Genomic DNA, 23,406 nt, shown 5'->3' on the forward strand with positions numbered 1-23,406 from the left:
TATTTTCTCTATTTGCTTTAAGCAAAGATTTTGGTCATATAGGGTGAACCATGCCAAATTAGTTCCCTACAAAGAATCTGACTGAATGGATAACTTTTTCATACTTAGGCATTGGCAAAGTACTAGACCACTATTACGTTCGAAGCCACTGTATAATACAATAACTACTTATAATGGATTGACCATTTAATATCTCTCAGTACGGACTTTATACAAGGCTTGCACTATTCAGGAAAGTTTACAAAGTCAGAAAACACTATGCATAGATAAACATCTTTTGCTCATGGCAAAATGTACTGTATTAAAGTGAACCATTACTTGCCATCTATAAACCATGAAAATAGAGCAAGCTCTTTGCTGAAAATCTGCATGTTTTTCTGCATGGAAATGTGGAGAAAGACTAAAAGAATGCAGATCATACCCTACCCTGCATTATTCCTGGTCAGATCCGAGTGTTAGGAGATAAATCCACTCTTTATATTCATGGTGACAGACTGGAAACGAGGAAGTCTGAATGCTGAGCTCTGGCTCTGGCTCTGGCTTTATCGCACAAAGACTTGTGAAGGCGCAGTGCACACGCAATGCAGCCAAAGGACAATGCAAAAGGAAGGCACAAGCTATTGTAAGCTCCTTGCATAGGTGGAAAAACAAACTATAAATCGGCAACCTTTACACTTGAATATTGTTTTAGTTCACACACCATCTTTAGTAACCCCACACACAAACAACCCACTTTCTCTTATTATTACTTCTCTTTATTAGGTGTGTAGTGGTGGATATCCCCAAGACTTTAAATGCAGCACAGTAAACTACAGCCTTTACATCTTCTCCTGACATAGAGAGAAGTACAATTTGACGGAACAGGTTACTTCTGTGCTTTATTATAGTGCTTGCGTACTTTCATTCATTCCATGGTACACAGCATTGTCTTATTATTGAATAAAACTATTCGGATCAATCCCCATATTCAGATTGTTTCATTCACTGGGACAGAAAGCAAAGATCACAATGAAAAGGACTGCAGTCGAGACGGCTTTGCTGAAATCTGTTGAAAAGTTACTGAATATTTCTTCAAATTGCTTCATGTTCCTTCCCTCAACCATCTCTATCGCCAACTGACAATTGCAGAGGATAATACAGGCAATCACAGTTTTTACCGTCCCCCCATGTGGTAGCTCTGGTGGTAGGTCTGTGTAGCCACTCTAACCATTTAAACAGAAATATAAATTCAGCTTACGAAACCAATTAAATCTAAAATTCCTCCTTCGGGTCACTGCTGGAAAACAGTCTGCAAAGAAAACTAATAAATATGAAAAATTAAACTATGAACTACACTCTCATTACGAGGCCAGATCTGTAGCCGTGTTATATGTACAGTAGCAATAATGTGACCATTAATCAGTTTTCGATGTAATGGATAAGGACATTAAAATAGTTGCAGAAAATGGCAAATTCTACAAAAAGTACGCATATCAGGCAGTTAATAGGTGATGATTATGTGCCCAGCCTTTTTGACCTTGGAGCGTGACAGCAATGTGAGTTCAGTAATTTCCCACAAATGCTTAATCACAAGATTACTATGTACTGCATGTTCTGTCTACTTGTGTATATATGTACATAAGCCTACTAGTCCTTTGAAATGAGGTCCAACTCATTTCCCTCAAACTGGATTATTTGAGGAACTTCAGTTATGTATAATAATACCTTTAACTTTGCATTAACACCCGTAACTTCTACTAGCAACTACTAATTCAGAGTCAAAAAGTATTTAATTGGAGCAAACTGTCAAGGGTTATTAGTCGCATACCTCATTTTCCCCCTTCCATTCTAGTGAGTGGATTCTGGCTGCAGTGCTTCTTTGTGAAGTGCTGAGCTCTGTGCTGCTGTCTCTATTGGCGTGGGTACGGAGGCAAGGCCTCCCATCCCAGATAAACCTCCCTCTGTTCTTCCAGCAGCCCAGCAGGCTTCATGTTTGCTGCAGGTGTCAGATAAAATGTTCCAATAGCTGTTAGACTTTTGTGCTGCTGGTGACATGTTGGCACCTCCGATGGGAAACGAGTGAAGTTGGAGGAAAGTGTTGACAGGGAAGATGGACACGAGAACACTGGGACAAAGCAGAACGAAGGGGAAACGTTGGACAAAAGCAGCTGCAATGGAAAAATAAGTTATTTTATTTATCACCACAAAACACAAATATGAAGAAGCGTTTTAGCTTTATTAGGTTAATAAACAACCCAAGCCACTCAGCATGTTTAAACCAGAGGCTGAACTAAAGATATTGCTAAGTTAGAAACAACTACAAATGAAAGCGCTATAAAAAATGCAGGAGTCAAATTTGCATTAAAAAAATTGCATGTAATGATTACTGTACACCAGGGCTATTCAACAGGCAGGATCCGGCCCGCGAGGGAATATTTACTAGCCCTTTCAGTAGAAGCCCATGTAAAAAAGTAACTCCTGGCCGTAGTGACTGATGTTGACCGCTGTCCTCTCTCACATCTCCCTGCGAAACTTGTTCTATGCACTTTCTGTAGGCGTGCGCACTCCCACTACTCTCTTCTTTGTGTGCTTCTGCATTGCTCCTCTCCACAACAGCTCGTCAAGCTCCATTTCGCGCCTGTTGTTGTTCTGGCAAACGTTTCGGTCTGGTTAAATCACATTCACAATGTCTCTTCCTTCTTTGAACGAGTGTATATTGGTGTGTAAAGAGAAATATACAATATTTTATAAACCCCTAATAGGTTTCATGTGCAAAAATCTTACTTGGTAATGTAAGTAACTGAAGTAATCAGATAAATGTAATGGAGTAAAAAGTAGAACAATTCCCACTGATTTTTAGTGGAGTAGAAGTATAAAGTAGCATGAAAAGAAAATACTGACGTAAAGGACAAGAGCCTCAAACTTGTACTTTAGTCCAATAATTGAGTGAAAACCTCTGGTTAAGAGGTATGTTCATTTAATAAGGATTGTTTTTTTTAAAGGTTTTTGCACTTTGAGTAGGCAATTTACTACTATTTACCTTGATCAATATATGCACTCCTATGAGGTTGTAGTGTTTTACTGTATCTGCAGCTATTCAAGCCATATTTTTCCTGACCCTCAATCTGGATCATTTTCATTCCAAACTAGTTGAATAGCCCTGCTGTACACTATCGAGCAAAAGAAATCCAAATATGAAAACTGTGGCAGGTTGTAGTAGCCCACACAATAATGATGCCTGTTGCTGCTGCTGTTCCAAAACTGTCACCAGGGGGAAAACCTTGTTATGGCGAATATTCAGCAGCCATACTTTTTCCATGTGGTAGGAGATTGGATACACAGAGGCATAATTGAAAGCACTAACTATTTCATTCCTTCAAGTAATTTACAACAGCACAAAAACAACATTAAATTTGGGTAAAAAAAAACTACTTTTCAGCTTATTCGACATGAATGACAAGCAGAGTGTGCCTCTTGTGAAAGGGAATGAAAACAAACGTGAGCTTAAGAAACAAGAGCAGACCAGTTGGGCTGTAACTAATGATAATGAGCTTTGACCCAATAATCACGTAATGTGCCAATTATTTACTCAAATAATAGTCTTCTTTTATCTGAACATGCATCCAAAGCCCAAACATATTCAGGTGTGTCTCCTAAGACAAGACAAAGCAGTCATTTTTTACATTTCAGAATGGGAAACCGTTAAATGACCTTAAACATAGGGCTTGTAAGTAATTCGATACGATCTTTTATTGTCTTTCAATAGTATCGTATAGTGATTAAATCATATACCAATACACTGTGATACACAACTACATCTACTACTATCTCAGTTGATAATAACAAGCACATAAGAACTTGAATTTCCCTAATAACTTGAATTTCCCTAACTTCTCAGAAAATCTGATGTGAAATATTTTTAGTTCATATTATGTTTTTGAGTGAATACTCTGAATTTTCCTTTTTTACATATTAGTGACATAAGCTATTATTTTAACAGGAGTGAACAAAAATAGGCTTTACCATGTAGTTATTACCTATAAGCTGATTATTTATTGAATTACCAGAGAAAATGCTTTATTGTTATATATTTATTATTATCGAGATTTAAAAATGATATATATCTGGACAAAAGATTTTGGCCATAATTTCCAGCCCTACTTACAGGTGAAATCAATTAAGACGTATAAAACTAATCGTCATTGTTGCTCTAGTTTTTAGTTCAAACTCTTACAAATGTCAAGATCTAGGTGAACACAGATTGTGTTCATTTTGAGCGACAAATTTTAATACATTTGATACTATGCCTTCCAATACTGTAAGATCAGATATATCTTACAGATACAATATGTAAAAAGTATCTGTGAGGCCACCATTTCATTTATTTGCAAGACCTCGCCAATCTGTCCAGGCTGAGACCAATGTTATTGTGGTGGCAAACATCCACCGTGTCATCTGGCCAGGCAGGTAGCAGGACACTGAACTGGCAGATAAGACCACCTGGCCCTGCAAGACTGTCAGCCTATTTATACCTGAACAATAATTTGTAGCATAGAAACACAGGGTGAGGCAGCTCCAATGGTGAAGAACAAGAGCCTTTTTCCCTGTGACGCTTTGGAGTGAGTGAACTAATGACAATCTCCTCCTGTGCTCCTGTATACTCCTTCAACCACAAGAGAAATTCTTCAATGGGTTAGGTTAACACAAATAAAGTAAGTTACAGTTTTAACATGGCCTAGATTGTTCCTGATTGGGACGGGTTTTTTCAGAAAACATTTGAAAGCATCTCATTAAATATGACACTTGATACATATTTAATGATAAATTGACATAAAATGCTTAAAAGTACATCTCATGCTGTCAACGTTTGTGTCAGATATCACAAAAATATGAGAAGCAATTTCACCAGATCAACCGAAAATCTACAAATGACAAGCAGCTGCATATCTAGTTTAATTACTTGTGAGTAAATGCGTGCATGAACTCAAATATGCCTTGTGTCATATCTTCTCTGAAACTCTAAATTCTCAAAGTAGCAGTCTTACAATTTTCTGCAATGAACCACACTGCAATTAAACTCAAAATCCGAAAGAAATCTACTTTTTGCTCCTGCCATGGCTGACATTTTCCCATTAGTGGCACGGATGCGTAATTTGGTGGCACCAATATTTCACTTGAGAGAGCATTTCATGCAGTAATGAACATGTCACCAAGTTAAATTAATGTGTCACTGTGTTTAACAGATCCAATAAAAGTAAAGAATTTAAATCACTCAGAAATTACATATCAGACGCATTATCACAGTTCATACAACCATAGTGACAGTTTCTGTTGCTGTAGTTTGACAAATATCTAACGTCATGAACTTTGCAGTCTTACTTCAAACATTTACACACATCATTCTCACACAAATCAAATAAACATAGACTGATAAGCATGACTGGGATACTGTGGTTGGAGAGGAAAAGTAAAGTAAACCTTGGGATGTTATTGATCTCAATTTGTATATAGGAAAAATTCAGTGTTTCAGGAGTTTGAAAAGCGCCTTAAACAAATGTGTGAAATAGCTGTCAATGCAGTACACCACCTCCCCGTTCAATGTGATGGAAACACTTTTGAAGATTTTCCATTTTATTTAATTTTTTTATTAGAGCAGCTGAAGAGTGAAGGGCCACAGTTCGACCCGAATGCGGGCTTCTACCCAGTGAGCTAGGTAATGGCGTTCATCGTGGTAAACTGCTTTCCCATTCAATGTGATACTATTTTTATTAAGGTGCCAGGACTTGACCATGATGGGAACACTTTGCTCGGGAAAATAACTACTTTGTTGTGCACCAGTAAAGTGGCAATGGCAGAAAACAATTGTCCAATCATGTCCATAGCCAGGAATGTAAATTATATGCTCAACTAACACACCTTCAAACAGGCGGCTGGTTGCTCCACAAACTTTGGTAGGGTTGCTGATCGTTACAAATAAGTGACTAAAACAACTACAATCCCAGATACTGTATGTGCATCCATGCGTGGAAGAGAGAGCGTGTAGGTGCTTCAACAGACATTTAAGCCTACTAGATATCCAAGCTCCAGCCTTCTTTTTCAAAATACAAATAGGCTGGATGCAGATATGAGTCGAAGATATTGTATTTAGCTTCCTATCACCATCACAAACCAGCTGCTGTTTGAAATGCTAGAGAAAAAGACTCCAGCATTTCATGAAGTTTTCATTGAACAGTGGTGACTGTACAACTTATAGACTGTATGACATTGCCTCGAGCTTGTCATATTCTGCAGGTACAAGATAAACAAAGAGATTGGCACTGAGTAGGCAGAGGGCTCCAATGATGATAAAAATAGATCATAGGCATATTTTAAATTTCAAGTCGAGTTCAATTAACTGTCATAAAAGTCAGGCTGCATTCATTGATGTTTAAGGGTTCTGAGTATTTGAGACTGAGCCTGAAAGCACACCGCTGTGTGTGTGTGTGTGTGTGTGTGTGTGTGTGTGTGTGTGTGTGTGTGTGTGTGTGTGTGTGTGTGTGTGTGTCACAAGTCAGTGAGAAAAAACAGAGAGAGACAGACTAACACATGGAGCAAAGGTGAGTGCTAATATTAGCCTGCTAATGAGAATGGCATGTCCACTTGGGCGAGAGGTTAGCAAAATGAACCACAATTCTAAAAATTGCTCTTCCTCTCTGTCTGTGCATGTCTGTTCTGAAAGAAATATGTGGTAGGTAGTTACAGTAGGTGCAATTCTACAAAATTCACACTTTTAAGATGCCTCCTAAATGTTAGTTGTGAAAAAATACTCTCATTGGTTAGTCTGTCAGATCGTGCAGGTTAGATAAAGAAATATTGAACTGTATTTCTTAAACGGCCCTTTAGTCCAATTAAAACCCACAGTAAGCCATATTATTATTCCAATATCTGAATGAAAGTCAGTTTAGTATTCACCACAAACAGCTGAGAACTGAGGTGTCGTGACGGTCGCGGACCAGACAGACAGCTAGCAGCTAACCTTAGCCTCCTCTGCACCACCTGTCACTCAAAGCACCTTTTAACAATGTAGAGCTTTAACTTCTTTAACTTTAACTTAATAAAATAAAGAAAAGTTTAAAAACCCTTCCCATACAGTTGTCATGAAGAGTGAAATAAGCAAATACGGAGACCAAAAAGTAAGACAATTTAACGTGGGGCGCTATGGGGATTTGCTCTGTTCTGGAGACAGCCTCAGCCTAGGTCAGCCAATGAAGCTACAAATTTAAGACAAACAAAGTGGAGCTGTTGGTCCCTGTTATTTTGTGACCGATGTATTGAATATGAGTACAGAGCAGTGGACCTTAACTATTACTCCCCCCTACACACCTTAATGCATGCTTTCACCCTCTCACAGTAGAGTATTAAAGTGTAATCGTGGCAGAACAGACAGGAGGTGGAAAATTGCAGTAGCAAAATGCACATAGCACTTGACAGAAAATGGCTCCATCAAAATGTTAAATCGGCGATTTGTCCTGGTCTGTAAAACGTCTGCAAAAGTAACTGAATAACAGGTTATATCCTCTCCATTTCCAACATACAGTAGTATCTGGGTTGCTCTCAAATGTCAAATAGCTGTCCTCAGTGATAACCAGTAAGAGTGGCAAATATCTCTGGTAGGCTGCGTGTGGGGGGTCAAGTTGCTGTGCTGTAACTACTTTGGAATCAGTATTTTGAATATGATTTAGATGAAAGACAATGGAAAAAGCTCCCATCACAGCCCGGGCGACTGAAATACAGCATAATATCTTGTAGTGACAAAATTATTCTTGCTGTGACGCAGAACTCTCAACTAGAAGCGTGAAGAAGGTCTCTGCTCTATTGCAGCCATTCACCTTAAAAGTAAAGCCGCAGTGGTGGACATTCTTCTGTGACCAGTAAAAAATGGGAGCTTTGACCCATTTGCTTTCACGTTTGGTATTAAACTAGGCCATTATACCGTCTACTGAGTATCACATGGTAATCTACAGGTGTAAAATTAGAATGAGGACTTAATCAGCATCGAGTATTGGAGTTCAGGATCCCAGGTTTTTAACATATGACAACATGAATTGCTCTGAAGTTGTGGTAAAGAAAGAGTGTTCTGGTTGGTCTGGTAGATTATGGTAAGAAACTTCACAAGGAGATGACACATGTCAAAGGGGTTTTACAAGATTTAAATGCTAATTACAGAAAAACAAAAAATGACAAAATAACATGGGACAGGAGCATATTTAGTAATATGCTACATGTTTGTGAATGCAGGTATATTGTAGCCCAGAGAAGCAACCCCACTTAGGACACACCTTCAAGCAGGTAGCGCTGCTGTAAAGGAAAAGCAAATCCTTGCCGGTCTGGGCTGATGGGTGAATATTGCAAACAGGAAAAGCAGTATTCCCTATTCAGTAACAATTTAATTTAAGTGATCATTTAAATTCAAAATCACAGCCTGTCTGCTCAGTGTAGAATGTGGTTCAAGAAACCAGACCATGCAGTCTTTTAATTAAGTTATAATTTTAAGAGATACTGTATTATGGTGGTATGCCTTTTATTCCTAAATTAAAACGGAGGTTGAATGATTATGCCATGGACAGAAAAATACACTGCATTACATTGAAATGAGAAGGGCTTTAATTTGTGCCTGTGCCCAAACACTCGTTGGAGAAAACTATTTGTCATGCAGCCCACAACTCCAGTAGTTAGTAGCTCTTAGGCAACAGGCAATTAGAGGAGACACCACTGCTGTTATCTGCTGCTGAATCTGAAGGCAGATTCCAATATTAATAGCCTGAGAGGCAGTACCTAAGCCTTTGGGACAGCAAAGAACAGCATCCTGCAAGCAAAATAAGTTAAGTATTGGTTTACCTCCCCGTACTACTCTGTAGCAAAGGACATTTTTACTTTTTTCGATTTTTACAAAACATAAAGCAAACCATATTGACAGCTGTTTGTGTCAATTTACAGGTAAAAGTTCCATTTTGAAAAATGACTGAAAGGCAAGCAACAAAAACATTCACAGCAGAATAAAACTAAAGAAAACTGGTTCAGGGCTTTTTTTTCTCTCCACAACAGGTTCCCTGCTAATGTTATCAGGCTAATTAACACTGTTCTTGCTTCTGGTACGTGTTAAATTTGGAAATAATTACTGGAAATAGTCGAAATTATAGAAAGGTATGATGAGAAAGAACTACTAAAAGAAGCAAGCTGGAAAACACACAGAGCAGTGGTGGATAATTATATTACTTTACTTTGAACAGGGTGGATCTTGCATGCAGATTGTACCTGTGTTGTTGACGTCATAGAACTGAAGTACCAGGCCACTTCAACCCGGCAAAGAGCACACTGCAGTAGTTTGGCTTCATCTTTGATCCTGCAGAACACAAATGTAGAAAATAAAGCTCAAACTGATTAAAAAAAAAACCTTCATGTTTCTCAGTCAGCTCTAGAGCTATGGAAATAAAGCTCTAACCAGCAGTCATTTCGATATAGCTCTTTTCAGTTTGGGATGCTAAAGCTCACCCTAAGGCAGCTTTCACAGTGACAACAGCACTGCTGCAAAAAGCTCAAGCTTCCTCACTCCTTTCAATTAAACAATTGCTTTAGTTCAGTGGGGGTTCTTATCGCAAAGGAATCAGGCAAAAAAAAAAAAATTGGTTCTGGGTTTTTTAATCCCACACAGCACAATGTTAGGGCCTTAAACAAAACCCACTGTGTTTTCCAAACAAATACCTGCAAACTCACATCAGAGGTAAAATACCTTGTAGCCTGGATCTTGTAGCAATGTACTAATTTGCTGCTTACCTGGGCAGCATTGAGATGGAGGAGAAAGTTATTACTGCTGTGATTAACTTTCCAGAGCTGTACAATCAAAGCTCAGAGGAGTACAAGGACATAAGCTACTGTATTTGCATTTAAAACTTTCATCCTCGGCTTGTTGGTTTGTATTTCAGCTTCTTTATCTGCACCCTGTGGCAAAATGCTCACACTTACACAACCCCTTGCACTGTTTTTCCATGGAGTAATTTTCAGTGTGAAGGTCTCTAATGCAGCACTGAGTGCAGAAATGATAATGAGCAGACAGTGTTGCTGTAGTCCCAGAACATTTGAGTGAGAAAGAAAAACTCAGAGGCAGCCTTTCATAGCAGACTAATGTATAAAGAATTGTCCTAAGATAAGCAAAATAAGAATTATACAACCCTGAAGAAACATTAAAATCCAGGCTGCTCACTAATTAGAGCCAAATAATGAATAAAACACACAGCTCTAATAGGCCACTAAAAAAGGTAGAGCTATTTGCTGCATCACAAGAGAGGGAGAACAATAGCATCCCAAGCTGCTATAGACCCAGCAGAAAGTGGTTCGCTTCAGGAGATTAAAGGCGCACTCACACTGTCCATCCGTACCGTGCCCAAGCGTACCGCGTCTAGGCGCGAGGGAGGGGGGGACAAGTACCCTAAAGCACAGGGCACGGTACGGATGGACAGTGTGAGTGCGCCCTTAAAAATGATGATAACCATACGAGCATTACTGCCACGGCTGGTAGAAATACATAATGCAATGCGACTGCATTGTTTAAGGGCGCACTCACACTGTCCATCCGTATCGTGCCTAAGCACGTTTCAAGGCTAAAATCTTGTTCGTTTGGCCTAGGCGCGGTACGCTTGCTGGCCACGGCCAGTTTGGGAGAGGTGGGCTGTTGTAAAGCATGTTTGCAGATGTACGAGCACGAGCATGCGCACATGTACAAGCACGAGGTCAACGGCGGTTCTGACGCAATTTTCTGTGCGCCTGTTCGGACATAGAAAAAAGAAGGATGGACCATGCGTGGACACTTAAAACAATGGTGGCGAAAGGTTCACGTTGGTGTGATGCGGAGGTGGAGTGTTTACTGCAAATTTGGTCAGATGAAAATATTCAAAAACAGTTTGACAAGACGCACAAAAACGCCAAGGTCTATGGAGAGATTTGTAAACAAAGCGACGCATCGTGATGACGTCAATCAATGTGTGTGACGTGTTACGGCGTGATGACATATAGACAGGCATGAAGCATTCACACTGAGGCCCAGGTAGTGTGAGTACAAACGGGCCTGGTCCGCGGAAGGAGAGGGAGAGGGGGACAAGTACCCTAAAGCACGGGGCACGGTACAGATGTACAGTGTGAGTGCGCCCTTAAAACAATGCAGTCGCATTGCATTATTTATTTTTACCAGCAATGGCAGTGATGCTCGTATGGTTTTCATTGTCAGTCTGTGTGTGTCATCATGGCAAAATCTGGTCCTCTCTGTGTGTCTGTGGCCAGATTTTGTGTCCATGAGTACAAAACTTTATAGTGTGTGTAGCTGAAATTAAAATGAAGGCCAAAATCAAAGATAGGTGTGGTCCGAGCAATGGGAAGTAGGGGGGTAGGAAGAAGAAAAAACACGAATATATATCCTGCATCCTGCATCCTGCAGATGTGATTTATAGTGTATGATGTTGAGATTTTACTTTGTATTGATGAAGGGACACGCTTCACAAGTTGGAATTGATGGTTTGGCGTCATGTCCAGGGTATACCCTGCCTTACACCAAATGTCAGTCCCCCAGGACCCCTACTGGGTCAAAAAGATAATGGATGGCTGGATGGATGGATGTATGCAAGCGTATAATTTCTCAGTTGTGTATGTGAGAGTGTTCCGTATGTGTATGTGAGAGGAATTTCTGAATAATGTCCCAAACGGCATCTCATATCAATCCATCTCTATCAACCAATTTCAACTGCTAAACAAATTGCAGATGTGGGCCGGAAGTCAGGGGTCTGGAGATAACAAAGTTTAATGAAGATTATTGCAAAATCTGGTTTTTCATTTTGTTGCTTCCTGTGAAGTTTAGGAGGTACTCATGATCAGCATAATGACTGCTTTTACACATGGAGTTACGGGAATTGGCCAAGACTGCTAATACTGTCACTGTCTGAGCCCTTCCACTGACCAGGGTCATAATAGGATGACTCTGTCCCTCGCCAAACCTCTGTCTTCACCCATGCCCACCATCAACATCCGGCTCACACTTGCAAAGAAACCATTAACAGTAATGAGAATCGATGGGGGTGTTAAAAGTATTGGCAGTCCAGCCCAGGAGCTGTTCTCTGTGCCATCTTTATTAGTCTGGAAAAAGAGTGCTGGTCTGTAGCCTGCCAGCTCTAAATAGGAGTGCATTGATCAGAAGGTCAGGCCGGGCTGAGTCTAGCCTCTTAATTGCCTGTGTCACTCATTCTTATTCCAACAGCTGTCAGTCGTCTCCAAGGTAAACCCAGTCCACCGTCACACATGGCAGTTCACACCAAGGCAGAGGTTAAGGCTCGGACGGAGCACAGCTTACGCAAGAGGCAGGAAATCTTAAAATCAGAGTGCATTATATTCATCAGTTGAAAGCAAGAAATCTCATACTTGTGGTTTCTCACAGTAAATTAGGCTTATCTAATCCATTAATCCACTCATTGTTGTGTTTGTCTTCTGAATTTCTCATATTTGGCTACCACTCATTGCAGATTCCTTACAGTCCTTAATGCCGTTTTATAGACCACATTGCTAAGCAGTTCTCCCCAATGGCTCTACTTTAGTGAACTGTCTAAATCCCTTTTATGGACATTTAAGTAACATTAAACTACTAAGTCTGCTGATTAACATTAGCTACTGAACCTTGAATAAACATATATGATATAAAACATGCATACTAAAGTGGTGATTAAATGCAATTGAATAACCTTCAGGTGATAAGCTTCAACTTAAAGTCCCAGTGAAATGAATAATATGTTTTCGGTTTTAATCCTGTGTCCCTATGTTGATTGTTTATTTATGCCTTTATATTATGCAAAATATAAGCTATGTCAACAAATCTGCATTTTTACATCAAAATCTTTTCTCTTCCTGTAAAACCAACCAGAAATGGTTTTAAATGTTTGATGACTCATCATGCACTCAGGGGCCTTTACAAAAATAAATCCAATTAAATGAGACTTTGGGCGACTACATAAAGAAACCGGTCGTATAAAAACGCATGTCACCATTTGCGGGTCAACTCACTATCATGTTCACACTAACTAACAGAGAAAAATATAGGGAGACAGAAAGAAATGTATTCGGATGTAAACTAGCAAAAACACCTATATTTATAGAATCTGGAGTTACACACATATATAACCTACATTTTCATATCGAAAACAATGTGGCTGAGGTCTATTTGAGGTCAAGGCTCTGACTAGGCCACTCAAGGACATTCACCTTCCTGTCCTTTAGCCACTGTGTTGTTTTAATGGTGATGTGTTTGGGTCGTTGTCATGCTGGAAGGTGAACCACCTGCCCATTTTCAAGTGTCTAACAAAGACAAGCCAGTTTTCCTTCAATCCTGACCAACTGCCCAGTCCCTGCTGAAGGGAAACAAGCCCACAACATAATGCTGCCACCACCATGCTTCACTGTAGGGATGGTGTGTTTCGGGTGGTGTGCTGTGTTTGGTTTCTGCGAAACATAGCACACCACCACTTCAATATGTTGTTTTACGAGACTTAGTGTGACATTTTTTCAGAAAAGGCTTCTTTCTTGCAACCCTGCCATACATGTAGTAATTGTGAAATTGTTGTTATATGCACAGATCAACCAACCTCTGTCATTAAGACTTGTAACTCCTTCAAGGTCACCATGGGCCTTTTGGTAACTTCCCTGATCAATCTTTTTTTCCTGGCTTGGTCATCCAGTTTGGAGGGGCGGCCCGATCTAGGCAAGGTCTGGGTGGTGCCATATGCCTTCTACTTCTGGACAATACTCTGAAAGGTACTCAGAGGGATAATTTAAGCCTTTGAAATCTTTTAATACCCTTCTCCTAACTTGTGCCTATCCACAACTTTATCCCGAAGCTCTTTTGAAAGCATCTTTCCAACCATGGTGAATTATTTGTGTTACCATGCACTCCTAGAAGTGGAATCCTCAAGGAACAGCTGATTTTATTCTGAAGTCTAATCAAAGCCACCACAATTGATGTCAGGTGGAGGCCAATTGGTGTGTAATCTGGAAGGTGATTTCCAACACTGCAATTCAAGTTTTCTTGTTTTATTAATTTTCAGAAATGTAAAAAAAATGTTTTGACTTGAATGTTTTAAGGCAAAATGTATAAATCATGCTGGAAAGATATATAACAATGTGACTATTTCAAAAGGGTACCATGACTTTCTATAGGCACTGCAAGCATTCATGGGAGAATTAAACTTTTCACTGAGTTACCTGCTGGATTACTGGTGGACCTGATGATAATCATTCCTAAAGATCTTTCCGTCTCTAGTTCCAGCAATTCATTGCTTTGAGGAAGGAAAACCAGTCCTCAGACACAGAGCTCTGTCAGAATTGTATCCTGGCTTTAGAGGGGGACTCGTTTCAAAAGTCTTGGCAGTTAATCAGCCACTATTTTTCATCAAAAAGTCAAAGTGACAGGGCCAAGCCTATCTTTACAAAATCTACCAGGGTAAGATTGTGTTTCATTCATGACAGTTACAGTCCACAGCTGTAGTGTTTGATAGGCTTGAGAGGAATCACATAAAAAAATGTGGGGCATATGTCTGGCTGCACGCCTACTTCAGATTTTTGTTTCTGGATGTAACATGGGTAAATATATAGGTTTGCTTTATATGTTTCTTCTTATATAGTCCTACATATAAAAGCACAATCAGATATAGCCAGAAACAATGGATCGCAACTTATCAAATCTTAAAAAAACAGAAACACATTGGGCTTAGAAATGCATCTAATGCAGTTTCCCATTAGTTTGAGTTATGTAGATGCCATCCATACAGGACATAATAGCCAAGGGTAAAGTAGGCAATGATGTTGTGACCACTTTTTGCTATAATCAAAGTCCTCACAGCTCATCACTACAACTGAAGATTTGGTTCAATCACCAAAATTAGAACCCATCATCAGCACTGCCTGATTAAAAGTGTGGCTTTCATCTTCATGAAAAATATCTGACAGTAACTGCCCTATCCGAAAGCACTGGGGTCATTCTAAGATGATCAGGTAATCTGTGCAAAGCAAAGTGTTAAGTACAGCCTACATTGTTGTTGTTCAAAAGTTGTGTAAGTTTGGGTGTTATAAACACTGCATTTTTCCTTGGCTGGATTAAAATGAAAGCACATTCACCCTTCAGTCAATGTCAGTGCAGGTTCCAGACTTACCAGAGTATGAAATTAATTTACTGCACACCTTTCGGAGACTTCACGAAAGATCAACGTCCATTGAGATCCGATGAGATTTACCCCAAAGCTGAAAGCCTAAATGACTGACCACAGAGAGTGATAAAGGATATTGCACTGAGGTGGTTGGACCAATTTTAACAGCAATTCAGTCTGCAGAAGGACAAAATAGGCTTTGTATAGCAGATGAGTATTTAGGACTAAATGGAACGTGTAATCAAGTTTTGGGCTATGCCTTGAAAGTATAATGTACGTTTATCCTGGGTGTTTACTGCAAGGTCACTGTGAAATTTTCATACAAAGAACATCGATAGAGTGCTCTATTTTTTAAGCCTCCTGGGGAAGCATACAGCATCCCCTAGACTGTCATTCAAGCTAGTTTATTTTTATACCAAAAAGGTAGGTGACATTTAAACTTGTGAAATAGATTCATTTTTAACAGCCATTTGAGTGAAGTGGAAGAGAAGTTAACAGAAGACATCTACAAAGAAGGTGAATGTGACTATAGTTAAGTAACTTTGCTAGCTAAATGTCTTCATCTGCTCATCAACTTTGGCCCTGTGTCTGCCCCTGCGGTGGACATGAAGGAAAATCCTGACAGTGAGTACATTCGTAGTGATGTAGAAGAACATTCAATTACAAAATTCAAACTCTCCCTGGCTGATATTACCTTTCATTGCATACAAAGGGCAATACTATTCTTTTAATCCAACCTTAACCAGTATCTTGTGTTATTTTAAGAATGAAATATGGCAGCAGAAAAATGGTTTCTCCTGAAATATTACTCTAAGCCCAATCCTGAGAATCAACATGGGTATAAAAAAAAGCAACCAAAATGTCAAAAGTGCTTTACTAATTCAAGTAAATGCCTCCTAGACTGCGTTAAAAGGGCTCTTTAAGGACATTTAAAACAATGGCGGCGAAAGGTTCACGTTGGTGTGATGCGGAGGAGGAGTGTTTACTGCAGATTTGGTCGGATGAAAATATTCAAAAACAGTCGGACAAGACGCGCAAAAACTCTGAGGTCTATGGAAAGATTTGTAAACACAGCGACGCATCGCGATGACGTCGATCAATGCATGTGACGTGTCACGCTGTGAAGTCGTATAGACAGGCAAGAAGCATTCTTGCGAGGCCCAGGCAGTGTGAGTACAAACGGGCCTGGCACGTGGGGGGAGAGAGGGGGGGGGACAAGTATCCTAAAGACCGGGGCACGGTACAGACGGACAGTGTGAGTGCGCCTTAAGAGCCACACACCTCTGAGCGCTAATTTCTGTTCTTTTAAAAGCATTCAGACCCCTGGTTAGCGCTAGCATAACTTCCATTTAGCACAACAGCAGAGTAAGCTGAGCCGGGGGTTAGCTTCAGTTAGCTGGCCGCCTCGGTTGCTACCTGCGAGCATTCTTGGTATTTATTATCTGCAGTTTCCTGCTATAATTATTGTTTTTTTAATATAAAAACACAAGCTTGGAGGTGCAACAATGCCTCTGTCCTTTCTTGGAGTAACTCTGCACATTTGTATGGATATCATGATTAAGTTTTTTGCCTCTACCCCTAATCTGACTTTAGACGCTATCCAACATTTACAATTTCCTAAATGACAAAGTTGTATAGGGTGTTTATAGCAGACTGAAACAATTATGGCTGTAACTAACGATTATTTTCATTATCAATTCCTTTTGTTCATCCTAAAGCCCAAAGAAATTCAAGCTTCAAACTGCCTGTTTTGTCCGACCGACAGTCCAAAACCCAAATATATTCAGTTTGTTATCACATAAAACAAATCAATGCATCAATGCAAATCCTCAGTTGGAAGTTGGAAATAGAGAATATTTGGCCTTTACTTCAAAAAACGTAACCAAATAAATTACTAAATGAATCGACTCTGCTCTAAAAACCACCCTGTCCATTAATGGTTTCCTCCAGTACTGTGTCTGAAGAACAGAAAGCACAGTATGTCTAGGACTGCTGTACTAGGAAGGTTTGGACAGGATTTTGAAAGCCTCTCCTTCAGCATGAACAAAATATTGACGTTTAACTGCAGTTTTTGCAATAGCAGCAACAAAATGTCTTTGTAGTTCATGACTGATGTCTGCTATAAAAAGACATTTTATGTGACACAGCAAAATGCATGTTTTTAATTACACAGCTCTATAGGTATTTACATTCTTAAACAGGATTTCAGCTAGTCTAACATTGTACAGCGATTATCAAGGACATGACACACATTATATGGGGGATCTGAAAGCAGAGGGACTGCCCACCTCACACACCTCAGCAATTTCAAGTAATAAAAATATCGAGCATATGGTGGAAAGTGGGTGTGCTGCTGTTATGGTAATACATTTTAATAAACTGATTTAAGATAACAGAAGAAAACAACATGTTTATCTCTATGTCCCCGAACATGGGTCCTATATATAGAGGAAGAACTGTTTTACATATATCATCAATAACTCCTGCTTGGCCTTTAGGGGAATAAACATAAATATATGCTGTCCATCACAAAATAAATAATAGTGATTATGCACATCCACGCACATATTGCATGCAATTGTATGCCGCAATGTCAACCTAATCCAGCATGATTCTTACCTCAGCATATCCATTATTTTCCTAAATGAAGTGCTTTCCAATTAAAATACAGAGCTGTCACTGATTCCGATAAGCAGCAGCTCTTGATCGAAAAACACCTACATAAGACAATTGTTTTCTTTTCTCATGTAAGTCGTGCACTGAAGCAGAGCACTCTGGCCACCACTATTAATCCCTTTTGACAGGAGAAGATCACATTATGAACAGGCCAGCTTAGCTGTAAAGTGAAAAACTAACCCACATTTGTATGCAGGGCAAGCTTTTGACTTCAAATGTAAAGTTATTACATTTTTATTGAAGCTTAGTTCTGTGCTAGCAGCCAGGGCACCTTACTGGCTAACATCCAAATTTAACTGAACTGACAGATATGAAATGCAGTGCAGATAATTGCACTTTTATTAAAATAATGACTGCTAGATTGGTTTGCTACATGAGCTACATGACTTATTATAACAAATAAAGGATCTTTTAAATGGATGTTGAAAGGTCGTCTTCACGATGTACTTTTTTAAAAGTCTGTTTTACTTTTAATGAAATAGGAAGAAATCAAGTTAAATTCTTGTCAGAGTGTATATGCTACTTACTATGTAAGTAGAATAAGGTCATGAAATGAATAACATCATCATCAATCGCAGTGATGGTAGGTACGCTGTCTCTATTTTGTTTATTTGGTTATAGATTATAAAGTTTTGGGAATATGAGGTTTGACAGATTATTTAGAATTTGTTTTGTTTAGGTATTTGTGTTGTCTCCTCAGCGACAGCTGGTGTATGTGTGTGGGTGTGTGTATCTTTGTGTGTGTGGGTGTGTATGTGCGTGAGCGTGTTTTTATTTGTATGTGTATATTTGTGGGGGTTGGAGGTTTGGGTTTTTGTGGTATTCTTTGTTTTGTTTTGTTTTGTTTTTTGGATTCTCTGTGAGGCACTTTGTGCTACCCAAAGGTATGAAAAGTGCCATATAAATAAAGTTGATTTGATTTGATGATAGATTTGAATGATTAATGTACAATTAGTATGGGTTTTGAGGTGAACTGGTCTGTCTTTTTCTCTACCAATATTAATTTTAATTCCTAAACTGAGAGTACCCATCCAATACCTAGTATGTAGTGATAAATAAAATAATATTGCAGTGGCGCTTAAAATGAATGACTGAATAAATGAATTCTTAAGATATTCTACTTTTCTTCATGGTTTGATACTGACCCAGTACAGATCGGACAGGTGCATCTCCATGGGAGGAGTTTGAAGGACGTTTAGCTACCTTCGCTGTTCATACCGTATTACCCTAAACTCCATCTTGTTTCTACTTCTCTCTGATGTCTCCTATAAGTTAAAGCCAACAATTGTTCCCAGCCAATCAGACTTAGCCAATGCAACAAAGCACAGTGACATCATAACAATCAATAGGCCTCCTGCTCTGTTACACATGTATAATACCCTCAGCATTCACAGATGTGGTGTCCATATGTCTCTGCCCTATGCCTCCAATAAGTCAAGTACAAATTCATCAACCAAGCAAGCAGTAGATCAGGTAACACTGGCATGGATGCAGTTCTTTTTTGTGCAAAGCAAGGTCATGGAACCACATGGATGCTGGATCAATCAGACAGATTAATGAAGCACAACCTGCTGACATGAGGAATATTGACACCCTTATTACATCTTGGACCTGCAGTCCTCAACACTGCTTAAATAAATCAGGCCCAAGCAGAAGGAGGCAGGTGTACTACTGAACCTAATCCTTCACGCGCTAAACAGAATACAAGCTTAGCTATAATGGAAATGGGGCTCTTCCTGGAAATACTGAACTTCAAAACGTCACAGAATTAGACAAAATATCATTGTGGTAGCTTTGGTTGCAAACAATCTGATGTGCTCCAAAGTTGCTGTGCTTATAGATACATTTTCTACGACATTATTACATTACAGATTATTTGTGAGAATAACTGGAAGAATAATTTATAGTAAACAGAATTGTTAGCTGCAGCCACACAGCCCTGCAATTTTGCTTGATTGATAATCAAAATTGCTGCCGATTAATTTACTGTTTTGATTGATAGGCCTAAGTCAAATCAGCAACTTAGCTTTCCAGTAGGCCTACAATGGGGCAAAGTTCTTTTGATTAAACCTTGATTGAAGACTACAGGTGAATATTTAATTTTGTTTAAAAACATGAACTACCGTAGTTATACCTCATCCATTGCCAAGTCATTTAATGAATCACCTACTTGCTCTTGCTCCATATAGCATCACAGGAAATACATAAGATTACATGTATATTGGCCCACAGTTTTGTAGCAGATAGAAATACCTGTAATTTTTCCTGCACAGTCTGGTTGTATTCCTGACAACAGGGACTCAGAGTGGGCCAGAACAAATGGCTTCCTCCATTTTTCATCAATAGGAGGATTAACCTTTGCTATCAGCAGCGCCTCTCTTCACAAAATGTGGAGTCAAGATTTAGGATTATACCTGCGAAGACACGCTTTAGCTCATTATTAGACTTAGATCTTCAGCCCTGTATGACACCCCATACATCACTGGTATTAGGTAATCATAATGACTCAGTAATCCTTCAAATCTATCCAAAGAAATGCACCTCATCATGGGCCTTTCTGGAAATGATTCAATGTGTTTGCAAAGGTGTCTTCGGTAAACAAGCTCTTCACTTTCGTGCCCTCATCACAAGGGGACTGGGACTGGTCGGATGAACGTTTAGATAAGTACCACAATGGTGATTCTTATTATTTCCATATCACTCACACAGTGCTCATAACAGTCTCGCTGCACAGAGCAAACCTGACTTTCTCACATTTTTAACAGCACAGCACAATCATTTGTCGTGAAACTTTTTTCTGCAAATAATTTACTGCTTCATCTCACTACTAAGACATTAGTTGACTGAATCGTCCCTGTTGAAGTGCCATAGGCCTAAATAAAATTGAGTTAAATAGTTAATTGATTAAGTTGTTTTTTAATTAAGTTGATAAACTAATTCATTTAAGTGTTTATGGTGCAGATAAACGACACAAGAAAAAAGATCAATGTTGACAATACACACTGAGGCAACGGGTCAATTATTGAGCGCTTCTGAAATGTAAAAAAGTGCTGCATTGTATGATTGATTTTTGAATGTCTTTGAGTTTTGGATTGTAAAGCAAACTAATCCGTAATTGGAAAAGGTGCTCTACTCAAAATACGGAGAGAAAAAGTGGGCTGGGATTGCCTCCACGTGTCTCTCTTCCCAGTGCATGGCCGGATCATGTATCACAACACATAACAAAGCAACTTACATGACAACACACACAGCGGAAGAGTGACTTCATTCTCAGCTCAGAATGACATAACTCCCAGCGTAGGACTTTTTTTTTTTTCTTAAATTGAGGGTAAACTTTTGCCCCAGAGACTCAAAATTTAGGCAGTTACAATATTTGCTCCTCAATCAGCATCATTCAGATATTTCATGGGGCATTTTTGCCCTTTGCCAATTTCTGAACTGATTACTCCACTATATCTTTACATAGATAGTAAAGTTTGCTGCTATATTAATGCTCTAAATATTCTATTAGTATTAATTTATTTATCCCAATTGTACCCTGCTGGTAGTAGCTTAAGTGTAATACCCTTTTATTAAAACAGTGCAGTAGACCTGTGCTGTTATTTGGCCAACATAGCAAAACCACTCAACTTTATCTCAACCAACAACTATGAAATTAAACAAAATTACCACAAATGACTAACTTGGTCCTGTATAGGGCCAAACAAGCTTTAGTGCTGTGACCAGATGTCAGCCTTAAGTGAACCTCAGTCAAGCAACATGTCAAACACACCCATTTACAAGCTGTCCTCAATATGTATTAATTTATTATTACAGCAAAAGGCGGGGTACAAAACAGGCTAGAATAGAAATAACAATTCTGGATCTCTCTCCTGGAGGAATCTCTAACATTTTAGTCTCAATTCGTTCACAAAGTCTGCCATTATCAGGGCATATAACTGTTCTCAGTGCTCAACATTACTTCCTGAACGCTGCTTTTGAATAAACCACAGAAAGTAGTTTGAACCACCGCGTTTCTATCCTCTTACAGCCTCGACTTGGAGAGACGACCGACAGCATGAAGGTAGAGCATATAATTAGTGTAGCGATGTGCATTTTTCCTGCAAATGCTCAAATCGACCGTTATAAATACTATGCCGTCACAAATACATGAGTGTCGACTCGGCAATGAAATAAGCAATTTAACTTTTCGCTACGTAAAGCGTCAACTAGCACGTTAGCGCGTCAACTGGCACGCAACCATACGCTTTGTATGCGGGAAAGATATGGAATACGCCGTCAACTTTTACCACACAGTTACCTCATGGTCAACTGGTGAGAAGCTAAAGGCTAACTGCTGTTGTCGGAAGTTAGCGCCTGAGAAGTGAAAGAGGAAAGCTCATGGGGAAGTAACATTGTAACAGTACCTGGCTGTAACGTGTGTGTTCTTCCGTGCTTTTTGTGCTGCTGAAATGCGTCCTGGAAAATCCACACGACACTTGGAAGTTTCTCTCTGTTGTTCTGGTTCAGTAGGTAACCAGGGAAGAGCTTCTGGTTAGCAACGCGAGCTGTCAAACAATGGCGGCGCCAAGTACGGCAAGCGGGAGGGCCGACACGTGTTGTTTGTTGACGTTTTTTTGCGGCCCCCTATGGGCGAAATATTAAGGATGGTTTCGTTTGCATTGCCATCCATTGCCACCAATGTGATGGAAAAAACATCCTTCAAGTCATTATGATATAAAAAACGTATATAACTTTAATGACTTTGCATATTTTAAGAAAGTTTCTTCTTGTTTTTGAGATACTGAGTCATCATGTTTTAAAATAGTTTCTTGTTGTGATACGAAGTCATTGTTATGATATAGGAAGTCATTTTTTGCGAAACTTTCCTATTATTTTTGTGATAATAAGTCATTGTTTTGACAAATTGTATTATTTTGAGATAGTATGTCATTAATTTTCCACAAAGTTAGGATATTCCTTAATTAGAGATACTAAATAGTTACATTTGACAATGTTTTTCATTATTTTGAGGTACAAAGTCACTATTTTTGACAATGTTTCTCATTATTTTTCAAATTATATTAGATTAGATCATAGATTTAGATATCAAAAATTCTAGTGCTCATCTTTTTTTCACGTGAACTACATTGGATGGTTTTATTTTATAAATGATACAAAAATATACAATTTAAACCTCCTGGATTTGGTAGCTCACATCTTTTAATTTTAACTGTTGAAGATTTTAAAGACCCAGAAGACCAATTTCTCTGCATCTGCTGCTTTTAGCAGAAGTAGTTATCCTCTTTTAAAGCTGTCATTATTCTTCTGGTGTTCTTTAATAGATTCCTTCAAATTCAAATTAATAAAAGACTATTATGTAGATGGGTTTGATGAGCTTTAAAGTTGCATGAGTTGTTATTACACGAGGAATGTATTCCCTGATATTCCAAAAGAAAATTCAGGGCACTCTGTCTCATGTGTTTTACACTTCATAATCGCAAGCCTGCATTTGCCATAATGAAACTGAATATATAGTAGTGACAGTAGTGCAACTTAC

The 23,406-nt window shown here is 39.0% G+C and overlaps 1 protein-coding gene across 3 annotated transcripts in view; it reads right to left on the reverse strand.

Moving 5' to 3' along the window:
• enox2 (ecto-NOX disulfide-thiol exchanger 2) overlaps nucleotides 1-22,412 on the reverse strand; it is a 179,124-nt gene extending 156,712 nt beyond the window's left edge. For all 3 annotated transcript variants that reach the window (XM_083915582.1, XM_083915581.1, XM_083915579.1), the window contains exons 1-2: nucleotides 22,274-22,412; nucleotides 9,274-9,361 (exon numbers count right to left, since the gene is read on the reverse strand). The gene's annotated coding sequence lies outside the window, so the exon portion shown is untranslated. The remainder of the gene's footprint in view (nucleotides 1-9,273; nucleotides 9,362-22,273) is intronic.
• Nucleotides 22,413-23,406: the final 994 nt, after the last annotated feature.

This window comes from Echiichthys vipera (genome assembly GCF_963691815.1).
Source record: "Echiichthys vipera genome assembly, chromosome: 6".
In the NCBI taxonomy this organism is placed as follows: Eukaryota; Metazoa; Chordata; class Actinopteri; order Perciformes; family Trachinidae; genus Echiichthys; species Echiichthys vipera.